The following is a 22,781-nucleotide window of genomic DNA, read 5'->3' on the forward strand; positions in this document are numbered from 1 at the left end:
ACCCAGATTCACAACGTGCACATGGTACATCTTGCAGCAGGCCGTGGCTTCCGTGCCTCAGCAGTTCACCCCAAGTAAGGCCACAGGTGGTATTGCAGGCTTCTGTGCAAGCTCTTCTAAGGGAACAGGGTTGGTGAATGGGCTAAAGCAAGGCATCATTTGGTTGCCTATGGAGAATGTACCACTATATATGTTTCAGTTGTGTGACAGCTGCTGGGGCCTTGTGCAGCACTAACCCCACTCTGGGCAGACTTTCTGTCCCTGAGGTGCTGTATTATAGGTTCAACCAGATCTGAATCAAATGCAATTACTGTTTGCAAACATGATGGAAAATTCTAACTAAACTTATGCTAAAAATTTACACTAGATCCCACTGCCCTGCACAAATGCACACAGACACGCAGAAAACAACTTCCACTCAAAAACAGTTCTAAATGTGCAAAAGAGAAAAAAAGTTGCCCACCACTTAAGTGTAGGTAGAGTGTAATAGTTGTTTCAGGCTTTGTCCCTGTAATTTCCATTTCTGGTATAAGATATATCATTTTACCCAAGGGGAAAAAATTATGCCAGATTTCTTAGCACAAACTTTTCAGTGTTGGAAAATAATTATTAAAATTATAGTTTATTTAAGAGGAGGTTGGATAGATATCTGGCTGGGGTATTATGATCCCAGGACTCATTCCTGCCCAGGGCAGGGGGTCGGACTTGATGATCTGTTCAGGTTCCTTCCGACCCTAGAAACTATGAAACTAGAAGAGAGACCGTTACTGAGAGTGGATAATTTGGATAACTGTCACCTTCTTTATGCCTTTGCTATATTATCAAATGGCAAACAACTCTTATGCAGAAAGCCTTAACTTTTGAGAGGGGGAACAGTGAGTGTTCATGGTGTTTATCAGTGTTGCTGATAAAGAGAAGTGTCCTCACCATAATAGTCTGTACATTGTTCAGAGTTATTTATAATGAATAAAATGAGGCAACATGCCTATTACATGAAATAAAATGATTGTTTTTTAAATGAATTGGAAGATGGCATAATTAGACACTGGGCATTTGTAGTCTCACATTATTGCCACAGAGCTGCAAAAATGGAAGTAATTTATTTCATCATGGTAATGCTCCTTTCTGGTCCAACAATTTATCAGAAATGTTAATCCAGCAAGCAGTAAGTGTGTGTGTGGCAGGAGGCGGGGGAGATGGAGAGGAAGGAGAGAGAAGGGATTTAAAATTAGCTTGGAAATATTGCACAACTCATTAAAAATGTAATCATGCGTAAAATGAGATCAATGAAAATTTATCTAAAAGTGCAAGGAAAAGGCATTTTCTAGTTTGATACTGGATTTAATAGACTGGATTTTAATTTAGTCAGTTTGTAACAAAAATCCCTCCAGGCTAAATAAAACACTTTTGCCTCCCAGTTATTGTATAGACAGCTAATTTTCTGCACCCTTCCTTCTAATATTCAATCTTATCTCCTGCTGGATAGGGGTTTCAATATATTGCAGTTTGTTTTCTTTACATTTTCCATTACTGCTTTTTCATTTGCATGATAAATGATCAGAGGTAGAAACATGATAAAACCAAGCAGAACATTTCTTTATTAATTTTGTTTAAATTAGTATAACTTTTTATCCATCTTGTTCTTTTCAAACAACATAGAAGTTATTTTATGGCTGCTTGTTTTATGGTTAGGAAAAATGTTATTCTGTTTAAAGTTACCTTTTTCTTAAAATAACATTCTGTGTGTTCTTTAATAAGTTTAGCATTTGCTTAAAGCAGGAGGCAAATGATATTCATATTGTTCTTTTAAAATTAGTTATTGTTCCTGTTCCAGGACTCAGAGAGCAGAAATGGCTTCAAATGTTAGATGTGTCTCTCTCTCTCTCTATATATATATATATGCTTTTTTTTCTTTTTGTGTGTGTGTATGTGTACATTTTACACTACAAAGTTTAACTTACTGCTCTTCAGTCCCACGCTATTCTAAACTGATCACAGGAGTGCACTCCAGCCTCTATGCTGGGCTTATTGGAATGCCACAGAAGCAAAGAAGTCAACATATGCAGGCCTTACTGTGGGATCAGTTCCTGTGCCCATGTTGTTGTTCCCTTAAATTGTAAACTTCTGAAGACTTCCATAAAAAAAAGTCTGACTTCTTTGTTGTCATCTTTACCAGGCTTTTCCACGTAGGCAGAATTCATTTGCCCTGTTGTTTTAAATACCAGCAGTCCCTTTGGGGAAAAACCAAAAAACAAACATCATTTTACAGATTCTGCAAATAATATTTGTTATCCCAGCAGAGTTTGGAGGATATGTCCATGAATAATAATATTCAAATGAGCTTAGACAGAGATTTTCTAAGCCAGTTCTAAATGCTTTGGAGTTCAATTCTCCTGAGTATTACTGAAGATTTAGAATATATGTGCCTGTGCTATTCATATAATAAATTATGAATAAATTTAGAATGAATATTTATCTGTTTTCAGTACATCTATAGCACCTGTCATTGTAGTATCTAAGTACAGCATCTTTTGCATCTTCAACGAGGAGGCACTTTGCCTACCAGTACACCTCCTACAGGGCTTATGATAGTACAAATCTTTGAGCATGTGTAAACAGCTGTGATTATTTTAAAATATCTGCTTATCAGAAAATGGTTCTTTTTCCAGGATTTTTTCCTCCATGCCTACCAAATTACAGTAGTTTGAAGTACAGTAACCTGCAAAAAAAATCAAGTTTCAAACAGAACTCACAGTATCTAGAAGGAGAATCTATCTAATATAGGGAATGGGAGATTTCCTGCTTTCCAGTTGACATAGCTGAACTAAAGGCTGCTTCTAGGCCAGGGGTGGGCAAAATACGGCCCACGGGCCAGATCCAGCCAGCCATGTACTTTCATCTGGCCCATAGCACCCTCCATCGAATTATGCCCCACCCAGCCCTTCTGCCTGCAAGAGTGAGAGCGAGGCGCCTACACCCACCCCCAACATATCCTAGTATGCCTCACTCCCACCCTCGTGGGCGGAAGAGCTGGACCTGCTAGCACCAGGTGGGGTTGCTGCTGCAGGCTTCCCTGGCATCCCGCTCCCTCTGCTGCAGCTGGGTGGGAGCGTGGGGCTGGGGCTGGCAGCAGTGCAGAGTCCTTGCCCAGGGTGGAAGCAGCAGCATGGAGCTCAGGTGGGCAGGGTGTGGGTATGTGGGGGTGGGGTATGGGGATCCCTCCCCCTGTGGCACAGCCCTAGCAGGCAGCGGGGGTGGCAGCAGCAGCGAGGGCAGGGGATGGTGCTCGGCTCGGCACTGGTGCCTGGCTCCTGGCTCCGGCCAGTGCTGCGAGAAGTGCAGTCCCCGTTGGGCCGTTTGTTTTACTGGCATTCCCCTCGTTTGTGGGGCACAGGAGGGAAGCCTCAGGCGCTAGAGGTTGCTTACCACATTCCAGTATAAAATATTCTTGTGCATTTTGTTTTAGAAATGTTAACATCTCTTCTGTTTGCAGCAGGACTTTGGAATATGACAAAGAGGAAGAACTGTTGAGAGAACTTTTTTTTTTTGGTTCCATTAGATTTCATTTAGGTTGGCTCGGTTATAAACTTGTGCAAATTGCCATTTTCCTTCTGTCAGGAAAACTTGGGGAGGCCATCAAAATAACAAGTAAATGTTTTAATACAAACCAGGCCTGCCACGCTGTTTCTATAGCCACATATCACAGTAGGAACCCCACAAGCAGACAGCTTTGCCAGAAGAAGTAGGGTAGATTTTTTCCCCCCTGAAAGTTCCTGTTCAGTCTTAGCACATAAACCCACCAGCTTATTTTTCCTCTTGGAAAAACAGCCTTCTCCAGCTGCCAGCTAGTGTAGTTTATTTCTGTAGTTTCAGCTGCTCCATGATACTGAAGACTCAGGTGTTAAGCCTGAGTGATGATGTTTGATGAAGAATTGTTGGTTGTATAAAAGAATTGGTGATTACCTTTACATTAAAAAATAGGAAATTACATTTTTTTAAACTTGTGTTAAAACAACATTATATAAATTGAAAATTTAAGACCTCAAAGCACATGAAGTGCCAGAACTCAGGTTCTACGTGCAACCTCAAAGCACTGTCCAGCATGGCAAGGCTTGAGTATGGGCTGTTCCGTATGATCCAAGGTGGTCTCCTGGAAACGGACTGCAAACATGGATGTTGATTGGATTCTAGCTGCCTGTCTGAATATATGTGAAAAAAAACAGAATACGAGCCAACTCAGGACATGTGACTTCTTTTTAATGTCTGTCCAATGGGATCTTATGTGCGGTCCCAACAATTGTGCTTCCTGCCATGCCACAGGTGCGTGGCGGGAGGTGCAATTGTGGGCTGTAGCATCAGATTCCATCGTGCCATACTGACAGTGCAGGGTGCACCTGGCATCATGACCCCAGACTCCCCTTGCACCTGCTATCGTCGCACCTGTGGCTAGAAGCCCCGTCAGCTGACAGGAGCTCCCAGCCCCGGAGGCGCATCATGCACTCCCAGGGATGAAAGCTCCAGTCAGCTGATGGGGCTTCCAGCCATGGGAGTACATGGGAGCCCCGATCAGCTGACCAGTGCTCCCTGCCTTCGGAGCACAAGCCCAACCTTTGCTCCCATGGCTGGGAGCCCCGTCAGTTCATTGGAGCTCCCAACCTGGCAATTTTCTGCTGAAAGTTTATGAAAAAGAATCTGAATAATATATGTATAAACCCTCTAGAACATTTTAAATGTAATTTGTTGTCTTAATGGATGACATGTATAGAATTCATCAATGATGTACTGTGATGTAATGTTTTTAAAAACTTAATTGAGAATGGCTAAATTATTCATGAGTGGAGCCCATGAGTGAGTTATGCAGCTTGTTCCAACCAAGTGCAGGTAAAACTTTTATTCCATAGATCACGGCTCTTGTATATGCTATATAATGAGTTGCTGGAATTGCCGTACTGCATCAGACCAGTGATGGAAAACCCATTATATGATCATAGGAAAAAAGGATGCGTTTAGGACATTGGCCTGGGACTCTTGAAACTTGTGTAAAATTCCCTGTTCTACCAAAGATTCCTTTTGGGCAAATCATTTCCTTGTTCTGTGCCTGTGTGAAAAGCGGATAATTGTGTTGCCCTCAGTGAGGTATTATACAGATAAATACGGTCAGGATTTTCAGGTACTCACAGTAATAAAGGCCACGTGAGTACTTAAGCTAGAAAGATGTTATAGAACATATTATAATGCACTACAGGGTAAAATTAAAATTAGAATGCACTACAGGCTACCCCAGGCACTCAGCTGAAACTGCTTTTCTAAAAGTTTCTATTGACCTCTTCTTGGCCATAGCTGAGAAGCCGTGTCCTACCTTCCTTCTCCTTGATCGGTCAGCTCCCTTCAACACTGTGAACTACTGTATCTTGCTGTTCTTGAAATCTTGCTGTCCTTGCTTCTATGGCTTTGCACCTTCCAGGTCCTCTTCCTTCTGAAAAGTCTTTTTTAGCACAGTCCTTTAGAGGATCTTCCTTCAGCTCTCTGTGGTGGTTCCTAGGGCTTTGTCCTTGGCCTCTTTCTCTGCTTTCCATTTAGCTCTGGCTAGTAGCATCCACAAACACAACTTCAGCATTAGCTGCAGACTGACAGCTTACAAAGCTACCTTTTTGTTCCAGATCTGTTGACTTCTGTTCATGCAAAAATCTCAAGCTTTTTCTGACCTTTTGTGCCCAAAAGCTTGCAAAGAACGATTTTTCCAACTATTTAGTTGGTTTAATAAAAGACATCACATCTACTCAAAGAACCTTGTCTGCCTATGTCCTTAGATCAACACGGCTACAAGCAACAACCCTAAAGCATGGTCAGACCCTGTTCACTCTCCCTTTCAGCATTAGCTTTCTGTCACTGTGCCTCCCTCTACACGTGCAGGTAAAGGCATGATGGGATCTAATGTGTGATCCACACAGTTGTGCCTCCTGCCATACCACATGTGTGAGGCAGGAGGCACAGTTGTGGGATTGCACATTAGATCCAACCATCCCTTATTGCTTATGTAGGGGGAGCCTGATCCCGGACTCCCAGCCCCTGTAGCTGTAGGGTGCTGCTGTGGTCTCCCAGATGCAGGGGTGCATGGAGCACCCCTGCACCCCTACAGCTGGGAGACCACGTTGGCTGCCATCTCCCAACCCCAGGGGTGTGTTGTGCTCCCCAGCATCGGAGATTGCAGCAGCTGCGGTTCCAGCTGCAGACTGCCTACACATGTTAAACCTGGATAGAAACCAGCAATAAAGTTATTACAAATGTTCAAGCTATAACTTTACAATTGGTTGGACCTTTTTAAGGCAGTATATTTAATTTACATGTGTAGCTAGTCTAAATGTCTTGTCCAATTACCAAGATAATTGCACAATAGATATAACGTGTAGAGGAGGCCTATGTGATGCAGGATATTTGGCAAGAAGGACCTATGGTCTGATCCAGTAAAAGCAAATTTTATCTTCTTACGTTGAGTCTTGCATTCATAGAACGGGCTTGGGAGCCCAGCGCAGGAGTACCTTGTGTGCACTGCTCACCGTGACAGCTCAGAATACTGGTTTGGCTACATGCAGTACTTCCCCTTTGGGAGCTGGTAAGTGCAGCCACCAGAAACAGGATTTTCAGAACGAAGTACTGTTTAATCACGGTAGGAACAAGAGAAAAAGGTTTTAAAACAGCAGAAGCCTACTTGCATGTTTAACTCACCTACAGGCTCTCCTTCCCATGCCAGAGACTCTAAGCAGGGTAAATTTCCTCAAGGCATCCAATCTTTGGGCATTCGGGAGGAAGTGTGAGGAGGACAATTTCTCCTGAGCTGTCCCTGCCTTTCTGTCTAGTGTGCATCAGGCTGTGTTTTTATGCACACTTCGTAAATTCTTTGTTCTAGTTTCCTGCCTGGATTTACCCTTCCTCCATTGCAAGCCAGGGAACTGAACTCAGATAGTATATCAGTAGGGTACCAGGTAGTGCCATGCTGTGCTCTCCAAGCACTGGCTCATGAATAGGAAGTCATATAAGCATGCCAGTGCAGTATGGTGCATGTGTTGCTAAGTTCTTCCTCTCAGCACAGTGATGCATTGAATTATTTTATTACTTCTGGTCTGGGACCTAGTGTATGCTGGACAAGCATGGCATGTCTCAGCCTTGCACTGTGTAGGTGTACCCAGGATGGTCAAAGGTGAAATTTCACGGTGAATGACATCCGCATTGTCTGTTATGCGTGAGAACGAACAGAAGTGATTGCCAAACTGTTTTGCTTATTTAGTTGGCCCCTCCTGGAACGGACCCCGACATAATTATCTAGCAATCCATACAATAACAAACGGAACATATAATATCCATAATATAATACAGGCAGCTGCCAGGTCCATCTCCTTGGCCATAATGCCTGCATAAAATCTTGAAAACTCAGCAGGTGGGCTGACCAGTCATGCCGGGTCTCATTGTTTCCTTGTTATCCACCATTTGTCTGTATCCATCTCTTATGTCTCGTCTCGTACTTTGGGCAGGCGTTGTCTTTTGTTCTGTGTTTTTACAGTGCCTGGCACAGTGGGGTCCTAATCCATAAGCAGGACTCCTGCAAATTGCTGCAGTACAAATGGTTAATAATAATTGTAATAACTACCCAGCTGCCAAATTTCAAAGTCTGATTGAAAACTCTAAAGATACTAGAGCTCTTCAACATGTTTCAAATATTTTTTATAATGCAAAGTGTCAGGCAGCCTAAATATAGGCATTGCTATTGCTCTCCCTCCTCTTACAATAAACTTACTTAGGACTTGATTCACCACTATGTTCCTTCACTTTTATGAAGGTGTAACCCCTCTGAGATCAGTGGCATTACGTGTGCATAAAACTAATGTCACACAGGGATGAAGCAGGTCGTAAGGTTTGTATGCCTTGCTGTATTTACATCCAGAGAACTTACTGTTTTCTATGCAGAAAAGACTTGCCACACATGGGTTTGGGGGACGGGTGTTGGGAAGGGTCTATAGATGTGTCATCAGATGTGTGTCATCGGTGCAAAACATGCATGTTGTGTGCCTCACTTTTGTACCCTTTGCGGCCTATCAGCAGGGGGAAAAAGCTGGAGCGAGAGTACAGTATCTGTAACAAAATAAGACATGCAAAATGGCTGGTAGGGCTCCATGAGGAGCTTCGTGATGAAAGAAAAACGGTGCTGGAAGTGAGAAAATGAGGAGGGAATGCAACTAAACAGGAGTGCTTGGTGCAATTAGTAGTCTCAAGAAAAATATGGTAGCAAAGTACAGTAAGTTAGTGTCAGAAGGCTTCAGAGAAATGTGAAGGCCTTTCAAAAGTATACAATAGCAGGGAAAAGAAGGCAGCACATTATTAGACACTAACTTGTTCAGAAATGCATAAGTGTGAAGGGTTTTGGTAAGTATGAAGGGAAAAGAAGTACTAAGCTAGGACAATTAATAACTAAAGGTGTGATTTAAAGTCAGTGGAAGGACTCGCACTATTTTGGTGATCAGGCTTTAAGACGGGATGAAATTAGTGACGGAAAAACTTGAGAAACTGGCCTTTACCAAGGAAGACAGGCTCATGAAAAGTATAGAAAGGGAAGGGTTTTGTGTGTGATCAACTATATAGTTGGGAGAGATACAGACCATCTTTTGAGTATGAAGTACCCTTCCTCAGGTCTCTGAGGAATAAGCAGACACAGTTTAAGCTATTAGCAGGTAGAGCAAAACTCCACTATCAATTAAATATAGTTTTGTTGCATATTTGAAATGAAACCCATGGAAAACTGGACAACAAATTATTGTACTAATTATTATTATTATTATTATCCTGGATCACCGTTGGGTTACTCCAGTTTTATACCAGTTGAATTCCATTACTTCCAGTAAAAATTGAGCAATGCAGCATCGAATAAGGTCCTACACCTGAAAAAGTTAGGGACTGTTAGTAAGCTATCGCTGATATTCCAGTTTCCAACTCAAGCTAGAACATATCTAGTTTTCTGTTCTAATGTTCTTGCAGGCTAAGTGCCTGCTCCCTTCTGATTCTTGAAAACCTCAATTATCTTCTTTTAAATGTTTTTATCCATTGTTCTTTCTTTTCTTTTTAGCATTTCCACACGAGTCAACTCCTGATGGTTTCTCATTTGTTCTCCTCTCTTCTCTTTCCTACCTTCCTGATGTATACTGGGTTGTACGCTGTGCTTTTTCTTCCATATATGCTTTGTGGTGTGCTACTCTCAGTTTGGCAAACAAGTTTAAATGTGGTCTATTTAATGCAGCTAAACCTAGCTCAGGGGAGAAGAAAAACAATTTCTTTGGACTTGGATTGTGTGCTTCATCTGCCTCAGTAGCTTTTGATAAATTGTGAAGACAGTGTCATGATTTATTTTTCTCAGCTTCTTCCATTTTGTGTGTCTTTGGAAAATGCCAGAAGGATATACTTTGTAACCCTAAAACTTTTTATCTTAAACCTACAGCAAATGAAAGCCATCCTTTTCTGATCCATGACTTGCCATTCCTCATGCAGTACTTTGGTGTGGTCCACAGCATTGGACACTCATGTAATGATGTTTTCCTTTCAATCTTCTTGTACACAGAAAAACAAGCATTGGATTCAACACAGACTTCAGTCATCACTTTCCTCTTCCCGTGCCGTTACCTCTTAACATTGTTTGGCCTATTTAACTTCTACATTTTATTTGTCTATTTGATTGCTGCTTTTAAGTCCCCATACTTAATGTATTAGGCTGCTGTGCTGTGATGTGTCAAATAACCTTTTAAAATCCAAGTAGATTATGTTCAATGTTCCCCCCCCGTCTGGTGTCTATGTTACCTCCTTAAAAAATTCCAGCAGATTTGTCAAACAAGATTTACCCTTTATGAGACTCTGCTGGCTACTTTTTATATCAGCTCACATTTCTCCAGATGTTTTGTGATCTCATCCCTTATTCATGTCTCCAGGATTCTGTCTACTACTGAGTTAGACTTATCACTGGTTGCTGTGGTTATGCATTTGTAATCTTCCTTCTCTTCCCTATTAGAACTAATTTGGATGACTTAAGAATCCACTTAGATGATACGGATTTGAACTTTAATAAGAAGGATCCTTTTTTGGCCTATAGTCAGTCTGCAAGATTTGGAGTTATCTTTTTTCTAAACCTATTCCTTTATTGTTTTATTTAATAATTTAGGGTGTCTTTAAATGTGCAGTTTCCATCTTAGAAAATATATGTTGCTGTTGAGTTTGGCTTCTTTCTTTTTCATGTTGTAGCAGGCATTCCAGTGAAAATACCAAGAGAGTGTCCCTTGCCCTGAACAGTTTGTAGTCTTAAGTGAATCCTTTTCTTGAAAACTTTCTTTCCATTTTCCAGCCCTATCTCTGTCTCCTCATTTCCTCGTGCCTCCCATATCTCCTTGTGGTTAACCTCTCCATTGTGTTTTCACCTCCTATTCTTACAATTTTTCCATCCCTTACACTCATCAAATCCCTCATCTGCTTCCTGTTCTGTGTTACCCCCAAAATATTTTACCTCATCTATCAAATTATTACCGTGGCACTGTTGCTGGTGCAAAGGAGCACTCCTGTAATGCAACTGAAAAGACAGGATTTTCTCCAGAGCATTGTTGGTAAAGAGAAGATGGTGGGGAGCATTGCTCAGTTATTGGTGATGATGGAGAGGGCTCACACACTTCTGATAACATTTGGAATACTTGTTTTTCTGAGCTAATTAAGTCGCTGTCACTGACGTTCCACTGGTTTCTTGGAACCTCTTCTTGATTTTTTTTTTTTTTAATTCTGTCTAATTTCCAGAGTGCTAATTTAGATTTTCCACTCTAATAAACACCATTTCTCTATGTCAGTTTTCAGATGTGCTGGCAAGAGTTTAGCATTCATAAACCAAACAGCCAACTGGAGAAATGGTCAGACAATGACATAAGATGTCCCTTTTAATTTCCATCCTTCAAAGGGAAAAGTTTTGTTAGGGAGAATGATGGCACCTAACACTTTGTCGCAAGGGTCCCCCCAGTTTGAAAGCAGAAATGGTTGGAAAGTAGTTATGTCCATGGAACAAGATTTACGGGAAAGTCATAAGCTCCATGAAGTGTATGGCATTTGGATCCTGGACAAGTCGGTCTCTCCATTACATGTCTATAACTTTCTGCATATTTGTGATTATCCTTATGAATTATGTAATCTACCACTTTCAAATAAAAAAGACTTTGAGAAGGAATTAGAAAACTTATTTCAATGGTGACAGTTAACTTCAAATCTTGAAAGGTGAAACATTTTGTCCAATGTTTCAAGAACCACAATCTGAGTTTGAACCAACCAAAATTCAGGGTAAAAGAGCAGAGAATACCCCTTTTTTCTTGAAGCTATTGGTACGTCAGTGTTTAAATTGTTTATGAATATTGAAGGGCAGGTGAGAAGAGCTCATATGAAAGTTATTGTGCAGCACTATAAATAATGGCATCTTTTTGAGAATGTAAACTCCATGGCTGTATGATTTGGTAGTAACCCTTTAATTGAATGTAGGCTGCTCTGTTGGACCTTGGCATGCTTTACTACAAAGTGTTTGTATTTGCTTAACATTTTGGTTCCCTGAACTAGTAGAATCTTTCTTGATTTTTTTTCCAGGAGAATGAACTACATTCATGCATACGGCTTCTGGAATTTCTCTAACCAGGAAACCCAGCAGGAGGTAAAGATGATGGGAGCCATATAAATGCTGTAATGAATAAGATATGTCTTTTACTGTTTGTATTTAACAGCTCAGAAGAGGAAGAACCAGTGTGGAGAGAGTATTCAGAGAAATTTAGCTAAGTTGCTTGAGAAAAATTGTGCTTTAAAATTCAATTGTGGGACTGCTTTCTGGGTAGGGGTTTCTCAGCGGCCAGACTGTCTCATGAGAGACGAATAGAGTATCCTGAGGGTAGTTGTAATCCTGCAGTAAAAAGAACTCTTCTAAGAACTAAGATAAAAGGACAGTGAGATGTTTTCTCTTTGCTCTGTTTCAACATGTTAAAGGATTTTTTTTAATGGATCCTGGTTCATTGCTGCAGTTCTGGTTAGGCATATTAGGCATGGTCAGTTCTCATCATTGCTTTATCTACCATCAGCATAATGATTATTATCTGCCTGGGGCAGATGAAAACAGCCAACAGAAAATCTGAAGAAAATGTCTCAATAGATTGGTAGACTGTTACAAATATTTCCACCGATTGATAATTTTGCGTAAACTTGTAACAGGTAGTCATGATGCTGGAGCATCCGTCAAGCCTGACATAATAGTCAACCTGTCAGTTTGTGGGATGATTGCCACCTTATACACTGATTTAAAGGGAGACAAATTTAAAATTTTTGATCATCCAAAGGAAAGATGGAAGATTTGGTTCAGGTTAGTTTTGGACAGCCCAAATGTAGCTCAGCTGAGTGCTACACTGCTGTCCGCAAGGGTCAGTTTTCGTGAAACAGTGTTGCATCCCACATACAGACGTGGAGATGCCACCTGCACCCCACAAATTCTTACATACAATGCTGGGTGACCTTAAGGTGTTATATGATGAATTTCCCAGTTTCCTTGAACCTTACCTGTGTATTAAAGTTGAGAACGAGGGGTGCCATTTTTACTCTGACCGGCTTTAAAGCCTGCCCACATGTTGACTGTTCAGATTCTAGATTACCTCTGTGAGACGGAATACCTTATCATGTAGCAAAAATCTATTTTATATCCTCAGTTCAACCAATTTCAACTCCCATAGCAATCGCACCGTAAGTGGAGAGGTTGGAGAAAGTTAGCTTCTGATTCATCACTTTTATTGAACTTTAAATTCTTTTGTTTTAATGCACACTTGATTAAGCCAACATTTATTGAAGCAGTTATGGTTTGTAGGAGAAAGAGACAGTTGAATAAAGAACAAATGAATCTAATGGAAATCAAATACTTAATGCTTTTATAGAAACTACAAAGCCTTAAAGGTGTATTCTTAATGGTAATTTTACAAAACTCCACTAGGCAACTTCAAATGGAAGTGACAGTGATTGTTTCAGTCTGGAGATGGGTTTTCTTTCACTTGCTAATCACCTGTTCATGCTGATATTTCTCTCCTTAGTTGTAGTCAGCGAATTGAATAATTTATGGAATGAATTTTGTTGTAAGTTTATTGTGTCACAAGCAGGTTGTAATTTCACTAACAGTACACTTAGGTTATTAAGTAAAAAAATAATGTGGTTGATAGGATAGTGCATTTGGAGTTTTTTCCAACAAGTTCACATCTTATATATTTTCAAAACAAAGTATTTACCTAATTTTTATTCAGAGTCTGATCTGAGAAATAGGGAGAGGACATTAACATAAATGGGATTGCATTTGCACACTATTGTTGAATCTGGTAGTTGTAAACAAATTACAGAAGATTTTATATAGACAGAAATAGCATTAAAACTGCATAAGTCTGTTGTAGTGCCGCCTTTGTTTCCTATTTGTTTCTGAATAATTGTCCTAGGCTTGAAAATGATAAAGTGTTGAAGTTACAGGATGATTCTGTGAAGCTTTCACGTTGTGATTAAGGTTGTCACTAATCATCACCTGGAAAGTTTCTTCCATCCTAAGTAACAACATGAGCAAGGCAGCAAAGCAAAATTCTACAAGCCTCATCAGTCTAACTCATGCTTGAGAGGGCAGATGTACCATCCCCTACATGCTTATGGTGTTCTTTTGATGATAAAAGGAAAGGGTATTTTTGTTCTTGTTTTTGTCAGACACACGTCTGCTTCATTTCAGTTTTTTCACACTCCGTCACAGAAATGCATGGGTTTGGTTTCATGCGGTTTGCGCAGATTTTCTTCCACTGACACTGGCTAGAGACAGAAGTTACACGTAAGCCACTTCAAGTGATCAGAAACTGGTTTAAACTTGTAAGAGAACAGAAGCTCAGTGCACATGAACCAGTTTCAAAATGGCCGAAACTGGTTTAAGATAAACCTGATTGAATGTAGTATCAGACTTAACTGATTTGGGTCAAACTGTTTTGTGAAACTTCTGTCCTAGACTCCTCAGTCTGCCTTACGACATCTTTCAGAGCCTGCCAACACTGACCTTTCATGGACAGAGCATCCTACAACAGTTCTGTGATGACAAAGTTTGTGATTTCCATCACTGACAGCCTCTGATTTCAGTAAGCAGATTGCATAGCTTTGCAATATCACAGTCACTCTTCAGGACCAGATTCCATCAGGAAACTCTTGATGTCAGTCTCCAGTGAGATAGGATGCAGTTTAAGATGAGTGGTTTTAGGAGGTCCTACTGTTTTGCCAAGTCTTCATCTACTCCCTGAAGAGTGGCCAGATCACTGGGACAGGCAGAATTCCTTTGCCCACCTGGCTACTGCAGCAACTTTCACGTGGTTGATGGGTATGAGTCTCAGAGCAGCCTGAATAGCAGTGAAGATATATTGTGAACATGCCTATGCTATCCCAGGTGAGAAGCTGCTGCACTGTGCCATGGGGACATGCCTTAGTAATGTGGAAACCAGTATTGTGTTTCAGGTTAGCTTAATGCAAAACCCAGTAGAGTCTACTAGCTGGACCTCTTGTTGAGCTCCCTGGTTTTGCATTTTAATTCATATCCCCTCTTCTCTATCCTCTGCTATTACAATTGAAATAAGGTAATAGTGGAACAGTACTTTTCAAGTCTGTTTTGATTTATGGTAATAGAAGGTGACAACCTATTTAATTTAGAGTTTCCTAATTCCCAGAGACTTTTCATGCAGCCTTCATGGCAGGAGCCTTTAACAGGGCTCCAGTACCTGAAAGTTTTGTTGAATGGCATGAGAGAGAGAGAGATATGTGACCTGAAAAAGTTATCTTTCTTATCCTTCTTTTTCAGTCTGTTAGCTATTTAGGTTGTCATCGCTCGTTAAGTACACAAATAGCATTAAAAGAATACTCCTCCACGCTAGTCTAAAAGTGTGACAAAAAGGCTCAGCAGCTGGAGAGCTTCAAAATAAGGTATTTATTCCCTTATGAATCTGCCTCAACGCTCTCTTTGCTAATAATTATTTTTAAACAGACAGATGACTCAAGGGATAAAATCTAGAAAAATAGAAGTATTATACAACTATTGCTTTAGCAATATTCTATCTTTTTTGCCTCACTTTTTAAAAGAAGTCTTCAGAGTTTAGGTTTTCCTTGCTAGATGGATCTTGGGCTATAATAATGAGTTCAAAAGAACAGCTACCTGGCCAATGGAAAGTATTGGTAGGTATACTAGTTTCTGTTCTGGAAATTTGAGATAAATATTGTATTACTGCTTAGGCAAAATGGAAGGGAAAAGCCGTGGTTTCCCACATTTTTTTCTTTAGAGGAGAATCCATTTTTAAAGTTTGTTTGTGACCCTTTCATATATTCGTGTGACCCATGGCTTGAGAAATGCTGCCAGCCACACACTCTTTCAGTACGAACGTCCTCAGGTTTATCAGTCATATTAATGCTGTTCTCCAGCTAAAAGTAATACAAATAAATCCATCTTCCTTAAGTACTCCTCACACTGTTAAATACTGGACAAGTAGATTAAATTACAATAGATTTGTTACGATAATGTTTGCAGGACTAGGATAGAAGAAAGATTTTATTGTAGTCTGCTATATGGATTTTTGTTTTAGTTACTTTATGTATCTCTAGCTGCATTTCTCCTGTCACAGTGAATCAGAACTAAAATTGTGAAAGCATCTCTACTTTTCATTTCTCAGATTAAATTCCTGTTAGAAATCCTGTGTTGTATATATGGTTGTGTGTGTTAAATTTTTAATTTGAGTTTCATTTGTCTGTTTGATTGATGTAATTGATGTGCATCCTTTCCGCCCCAGGATACAGGTTAATAACCTCCTAACCTGAGAAGAAAAGAATGATAAAAGGAGAACACCCCATGGTTTAAGGGACCATTTGTAATATTTTATCTTTTTTTAATCTATTCCTTTATTTTATTTTTTTTACCCTTTTAGCCTGAAGTGTTTTGTGTTTTCAAAACCTTGATGGACATTTGAAAAAATTAATTACTTCAAGTTTTGTTGAAAAAAATCATTCATAGCAAATCTCCAGGAAAGCTAATTCCATTTACCTTTTCCTGAAGGTCTTGCAAAAAGGGAAATGTATATAGTATCAATAATTTGTGTTCACTGCCTGAGAAGTGCTTTTTTTGTTGGCTCATAGTGCAGGAGGGGAGGTGCCAATGTAAGGCTCTTAGACCATGAAGTATGACTGAAGTGTGAAAAGCAAGTGTTCGGGTGTCATTAAAGGTTCATAAAGGCAGCATGGGCAAGGAGAAAGCAGGAAAAGGCAGAGGAACTTTGGGTGGTGTGACATAGGCAGCAGATGGTTCTAAATACCTATTTTTCTAATGAAGATGCGACTCCTTAATGTTGTCCTTTTAGCATAGTCACGCTCATGAGTCAGGTATCCGATGGCTCACAGATGTTATCTAAATTGGTAAAGAGGTGGAGGCCAAGGGATTTTGCTGAATCAGAGCCGTGAAGACCAGAAGTCCTGAGAAGGCAAGAGGAGAAAAGAGCACCTGTGCTTGCTCCTAAAGAGTCCCTGGAGTCTTGGGAAGCTTCATCCTAGACATCTTCTCAACTGCCCAAAGGAGGGAAGAAGCTCCTTTGTACTGAGCCCAGTGTAAGTTCAGCACTTGTGAATCAGCTCTGGTCACAGGGGAGACTCAGTCCTGTCATTGCACAAACAATGTACTGACTCTTCTCAACACTTCTGGAACTGAACAAGAGAATTTTGCAATATTTGTCTTGCTCTGCCTAATAATCAGTTGTATCTAAAGGATGAAGGCAAAGAAGGTATCTAGCTGCTTTTCTCAGAATAGAGTTGCTAATACATCACACTAATCTACTCCAGACTGATAAGATTGTAGCTTTAATAGGTGCTTTTAGGATTCGGTAATGCTGGTACATGCACATTTTTTAATGCCACTGCCGTTCATTCCTTCATTCTTTATGCAGTGCTTTAAGATTTAAGCCATTAAGAATTCCTCAGATCTTGGAATTCGGAGGAAAAAGTTGAACCCTCTCCTCTTGTTCCTTTGTCCTTTTGCATTTTACTATATAAAAGGAAAATACTCACCTACAGTGAATAAGACCCCCAAAGTAATTGCAGATTTCCTTTAGGTGTTATCTTATGGTACAGTTTCTTAGTTCTCATGCTGGGGAACACCATTTATTTACAGACAGAAGAGGAAACTTAGGCACATAGGATGAGAAGACTAAGAGAACTCCTGGGTCAACTAGTTCAGTTAATAAACCAATGAAGCTCACATGCAAATCTGTATGTAATTTAACATCAATTGGAAGAAACCACTTTAAACTTCTGTTAAAGGATTGGAAACCAATGTTGCACTTTTGTTTTTCTTTTTTTTTCTTTTCTTTGTTGTGTAGGAATATCACATTTGAATCGAGCAAAACCCAGATTATTGTATTTGGATGGGGCTATATAAGGGGACTGGTGATGCTTAACATTTATTAACAACCTGTGGAAGGCTATGAACAGGGAAGCGGCAGAATTTGTATAGCACACTGCATTATTTGTCAGTCAAGAACAGAGAAGACTGTGAAGAACCTCAAAATAGCCTAGCTGAGCAGCATGATTATGGCAATTTAAATCAGCATTGACAAATCTAAGATGAGACATGTTTCAAGGAACAATTTGAACTACTTATGCATCTCCCTGTATTCTAAATTAACTCCAACTACCCAAGAAATAGGTTTAGGCATCATTGTATATAGCTTAGCAAAGGGATCTAATCATTGAGTGCAGAGCTCAAGAAAACAAAACAGGTGTTTATTATGTAGTAAGAACAGGGTAAAGATTAACACTTAATACAGTTATATTGATCAGTGGGGTGTGCCCTCATTTGGAGTGCTGTGTTCAGTTCTGAATATCCTGTTTCCAAAAAAAAAAAAAAAAAAAAAAAGTGCAAGAGATGTCTGCATCTCTGATGTTAAATCAAGCCCTTGCCTCCGTTTCCCTTTTCTGGTAAGTAGTTTATTCATGTGGCCCCAACAAAGTACGATTGTCCTAAAACTGATCTAACTTAAATTAAACTGATGGGGAGTGGGGTGGGAAACCTTTAGTCTTTGTTCCAGTTCTTCTTCCCCTGGAATTCATCCCTGTCCTGGGTAAGCGTGAACCTTTGGATTCATGAATGTTGCTTTTTCACTCTTGTTAATGCAGGTGTAACAGGTGTAAAAATACCTAACTTGCATGCTTGCCCAGGTTCTCACTTTACCACAGGGCCTCAGCAACTCCTTCAGCCTTAAAAACTTTTTTCATTTTCCTTCGGGGTTATTCATATACTTTCTTCTTGGGGCTCCACCGGGGCCCTTATAGGGACTTTATCAGTACGGCTTCTCTTGATTTCTTCCTTGGTTGTTTCAGTTGGCTCCCCCCTGCATATACCATAGGCTGCATGTGGAAAAGACTTAGAAATTACCATAATACACATGCACAAAACAGAACAATAATAAAATAACGGGTCCAAAACTTTAATTCAAAGACAACCTGTTTGAAACACATAAAAGGATTATGCTTAATTGATCTGTGGGTCTTGCTGCCATAAAATGTTTTTATTGAGGTCATGAGTTTAGCAAGTTTTAAAAAAAAGATTAGACCTATTAAATAAGATAAACATTAAAAGGTATGCAAACACTCATGTTCCAGACCTGAAGTGGAGAAGAAAATTTCCCTGTGGCATCTTATCCCTTGATTGTCCATTATGGGCTCATTTCTAATCCAGTATGGCAGTTCCTATATTCATAAGTAACACGTTTGATGCAGCTAAAAGAAAATGTATCTCTTCCTTGTGACTCTATGATCAACTCTTATTTCCAGATAAACTGTTCTGTAGTTCAAATATTAACCAAGTGAACTCAACCTGTGTTTTATCACTCTGCTATTCCAATGCTCTCCATGTACAGGTCAAGGTTAAGAGGGTCTGGAAAAACAGACATCTGTGTTTGTTATGCAGTAAAGTGTAATGAGCACTGGTGACTTTCTAATACACGTCAGCTGGATATGGAAATGAAACTGATTAAACTTGTAACCCATAACTCTATAGGGAGCTGATTGGTAACGAAACTGCAGAGTATTTACTGTAGCTAATGGAAATATTGTTAGATGATTGGAATGTAGTATGTTTTATTTGCAAATGTGGTGGAGAGCTGGTTAAGAAGTGCAAATGAGGAGGATTTAGTTAATTAGAAATAACCTTCAGATTATGAAACTATTCCCAAATGCACCATTTTGTATGTTTGAAATGTCCTAAATGTAAGTTGCTATGTGTGCATGTAGTATGCATGTTTCCAACTTGTATGTAATGAATGATATGTAAAGAGTACAGACTGTAAATCTTACTGTTTACTTAGAAAGCTACCATAATACAATTTATCATGCACTAATTCACTGTAGGTTATCATAAGACTTTAAAAAGAAATAATTTTCTACTGCTTTTTGGTATGTATTAGGGAGCCGGTATATGTTTGTCAGTCCATATGTGTGCACCTTGGAGGTGTGGAAGCCCATTGTGTAGTTGAGTGTGCCTATAGAAGCACCTGCAAGAGACCTAAAGGCTTATCTTAGATACTTTTAAGGCCTAATTCACTAGTATTACTTCAGTTTAGTACTAGTGTCAATCTACTTAAATTTGTGAAGTGTAAAACTGGACTGGTGCAATCCACAAATTGGTTATTCATTCCTAGAAAATATATTGAAGAGAATTGTCTTCCTTTCAGGCTATGCAGCAACAGACTGGATAAAGCTCTTTAACTTTAATCTTAAGAATTTGGCTTTAATTGTTTAAAATTAAATAATTGGCTTAGGGGAGGTAAAATTTTTTATGGTATTGTTTATTTTTATTTAGTTGGAAGAGCTAGTGGACAATCTTTGGGCATCAATTGCCTTTCCTTGGGTCTAAGCTTAGCGCAGTGGTTCACAACCTTTTTGTACCATTGATGGCCAGTCCTGACCAGTGCCCTCACTCCCGACCCTCTGCCCCCTCTCCCCTAGGCTCCAACACCCAGGTGTGTGGGGCAGGGGGACCCCAAAGCAGTCCCCATCCTGATATAAAATTGAACTGGGGACTCTGGTATCTGAATGTAATGTAGCTACTGACTAAACTAAAGCAGACTCTACTTCAGTGGTCTCCAGCCTTTTTAAGTAGGAGATCACCTTTGGCATTTAAAAGCAACCCAAGATCTGCTGTGCGCTGCTGCCACCCCCTTTTCTCCCTCCCGCCCAGCAGGTAAGTCTGTGGGGTGGGAAGGGGGACATAGATTGAGGCAGAGGGAGAAAAAAATATCTGGAGGCATGCCTCCCCAGCAGGTAAGTCCCACCTCTGGCGGGCCCTCACTTAACTTACCCCTGCTCCTGTATGTGCAGCACTGTCCCTTACCATGGGGGCCTCGATATAGCCTCTGTCCCTTCCCTTCCCCACAGATTGACCTGCTGGGCTGGGGCTTGCGTGAGCATGCATGCAGGCAGTCGGCCCCCCCACCCTAGCCTCAGATTGATTCCAAGAGGCTCTGAGATCTACCACAAGAGGCTTGGATATCTACCGGTGGATCGAGATCCACTGGTTGGTGACCACTGCTCTACTTTGTTCTGACAGCGGTAGTTCCATCTGAGGTCTGCAGGCAAAGGTTTCGGCCAAAGTCATCAAATACAGGAAATCATTCAAAGCAGTGATTTATAACACAAGAAAGCAACAAACCTGGAGGATTTGGCATTCTCAAGTGGCCATGGGTGGATCTAGGATTTTGAAAAGGGGGGTGCAGATGATGTGGCACATAATTACATACAACGATTTTTTTTCTAGTTTAAGAGAAACTAGATACTTTTCTAATGCTAGGGGAATAGCACTGTACTATTCAGTTTAAGATCAAAGCAAAAACAAATGTAACTATTGGAATGTGCATTAATTTGCTAGATTATACATCAAGCTGAAACATCACAATGATCTAGGCAAAAATAGTCAAAATAATCAAAAGGTATTGCGTCATTCGTCCTGTAGTCACTGTTGTTAAATGTGCATGTCTTATTCAGGTTCGTGTAACAGTCGAGACTTCTGAAGCGTCTTGACAGTGCTTCCAATATTCACTGTCGGTCATTCTTACACCTGAGCTCATATTACCACACCTGATGTCCCCATGTGTTTTAATGGAAACCAAAATCAGATGTCTGTAGACATGACAGTCTTTTAAGTACGCAGGCACCTCCCTTGATTTATACTGTACTATTACTAATAATTTTTCATTCCAGGATACACTTATAAATCAGCAGTATCCTTGGCATAATAAACAGACATTAGCCAAAACATTAAAACTCTGTGCATGGAGGAAAGGCTGAAAAAATAAGAAGGGCATAATTGCTTTTTGAGTGTTGAACCGTGGGACACAGGAATTTTTATACTGGATTAGACTTAAGGTGCATCTGGTCCAGTATTCTTTCTTTGACACTGGCTAGCACCAGATGCTTCCCAGAAAAATACAGGAATCCTGATCTCTGATAGTCAGAGATGGATGTACAGAGATGGATGTAAACCTGAAAGTGTAAGGCTTACTCTCCCTTCAGGACTGTATTGTAACAAAGTCTGAATATTCTTGATATGTATGTAAATAGCCAGTCACTTTTTGGATTTTTTAAATTTCTTATCCTCAACAACTTTCTTTGGTGATTAATTGAACTGTTCACTAATACATTGCATAAAAATTATTTCCTTTTATTCTCATTAATTTAGAAAATCCTGCAAAGTGTATAACTAATGTAAAATATGAATTACATTACACTTATTTGCACTGATTTTTAATTTGCAGCCATATCGTCTGTTCCTGTCTTGTTTAATTCTCTCTGACGTTCTTTGCAATCCTCTCCTGTCCGAATCAAAACTAACTTTCATAATTTTTTTTACATTAATAACAAATGCATTAAACAATATGGGACCTAATGAGAAACTTTAGGTCATTTTTTATTAACTTCATTATATTGAAAATTCTCTTTATAAATGTATGACTGACACTTTTGGTATCTTAAATCATCAGGATTTTGAACTTATTTATGTTGTGGTCATTATTCTTTATAGATCAGGTAATATCAATTATTGTATTAACTGCTGTTTGCTTGTTAGGACCGAATCAGATACGTTCCATCCCTTTGTATGTTCTAAAGTGGGCAGGCCAAATAATGGCCCGTGGGCTGGATCTGGCCCGCCAGGCACTTTCATGTGGCCCGCGGTGCCCACCAATGAATTGTACCCCGCCCAGCCCTTCCGCCTACAAGGATGGGAGTGAGGCGCTTACATATACAACGCCCCCCGCCCCAACATACCCTATTGTACCTTGCTCCCACCCTTGTGGGTGGAAGGGCCTGGCCCGGGCAGCAATCAGCTTCCTGGACGGGCTGCTGCTGCCACTGCTGCAGCTGCGGGGGGACCTGCTTGGCTTCCCCGGTGTCCTGCTTGCTCTGAGAAGCATGTAGGGAAGCGGCGGGGGTGGGGGGAGCTGCAGCCCGGTGGGAGTGCGGACCTTGGGGCTCGGGGAGGTGGCAGCGTGGAGCCTGCACCCAGGGGGGTGGTGGCAGCATGGAGCTCAGGTGGGCAGGGTGTGAGGTAGTGAGGGGGTGTGTGGGGACCCTCCGACACTTCCCCCCCATTGCACACAGCCCTGGCAAGCAGCAGCGGCAGGAAGGGACGCTTGGGACACCTGTGCCTGGTGCAG

General features: G+C 40.5%; 1 protein-coding gene across 1 annotated transcript in view; it reads left to right on the top strand.

Moving 5' to 3' along the window:
- The window catches only part of ZFHX3 (zinc finger homeobox 3), an 813,079-nt gene that overhangs the window by 82,087 nt on the left and 708,211 nt on the right, over positions 1–22,781 (top strand). The window contains exon 4 of the mRNA XM_059714010.1: positions 11,647–11,710. The gene's annotated coding sequence lies outside the window, so the exon portion shown is untranslated. The remainder of the gene's footprint in view (positions 1–11,646; positions 11,711–22,781) is intronic.

The sequence above is a fragment of the Alligator mississippiensis genome, chromosome 10 (assembly GCF_030867095.1).
Source record: "Alligator mississippiensis isolate rAllMis1 chromosome 10, rAllMis1, whole genome shotgun sequence".
NCBI classification, from domain to species: Eukaryota; Metazoa; Chordata; order Crocodylia; family Alligatoridae; genus Alligator; species Alligator mississippiensis.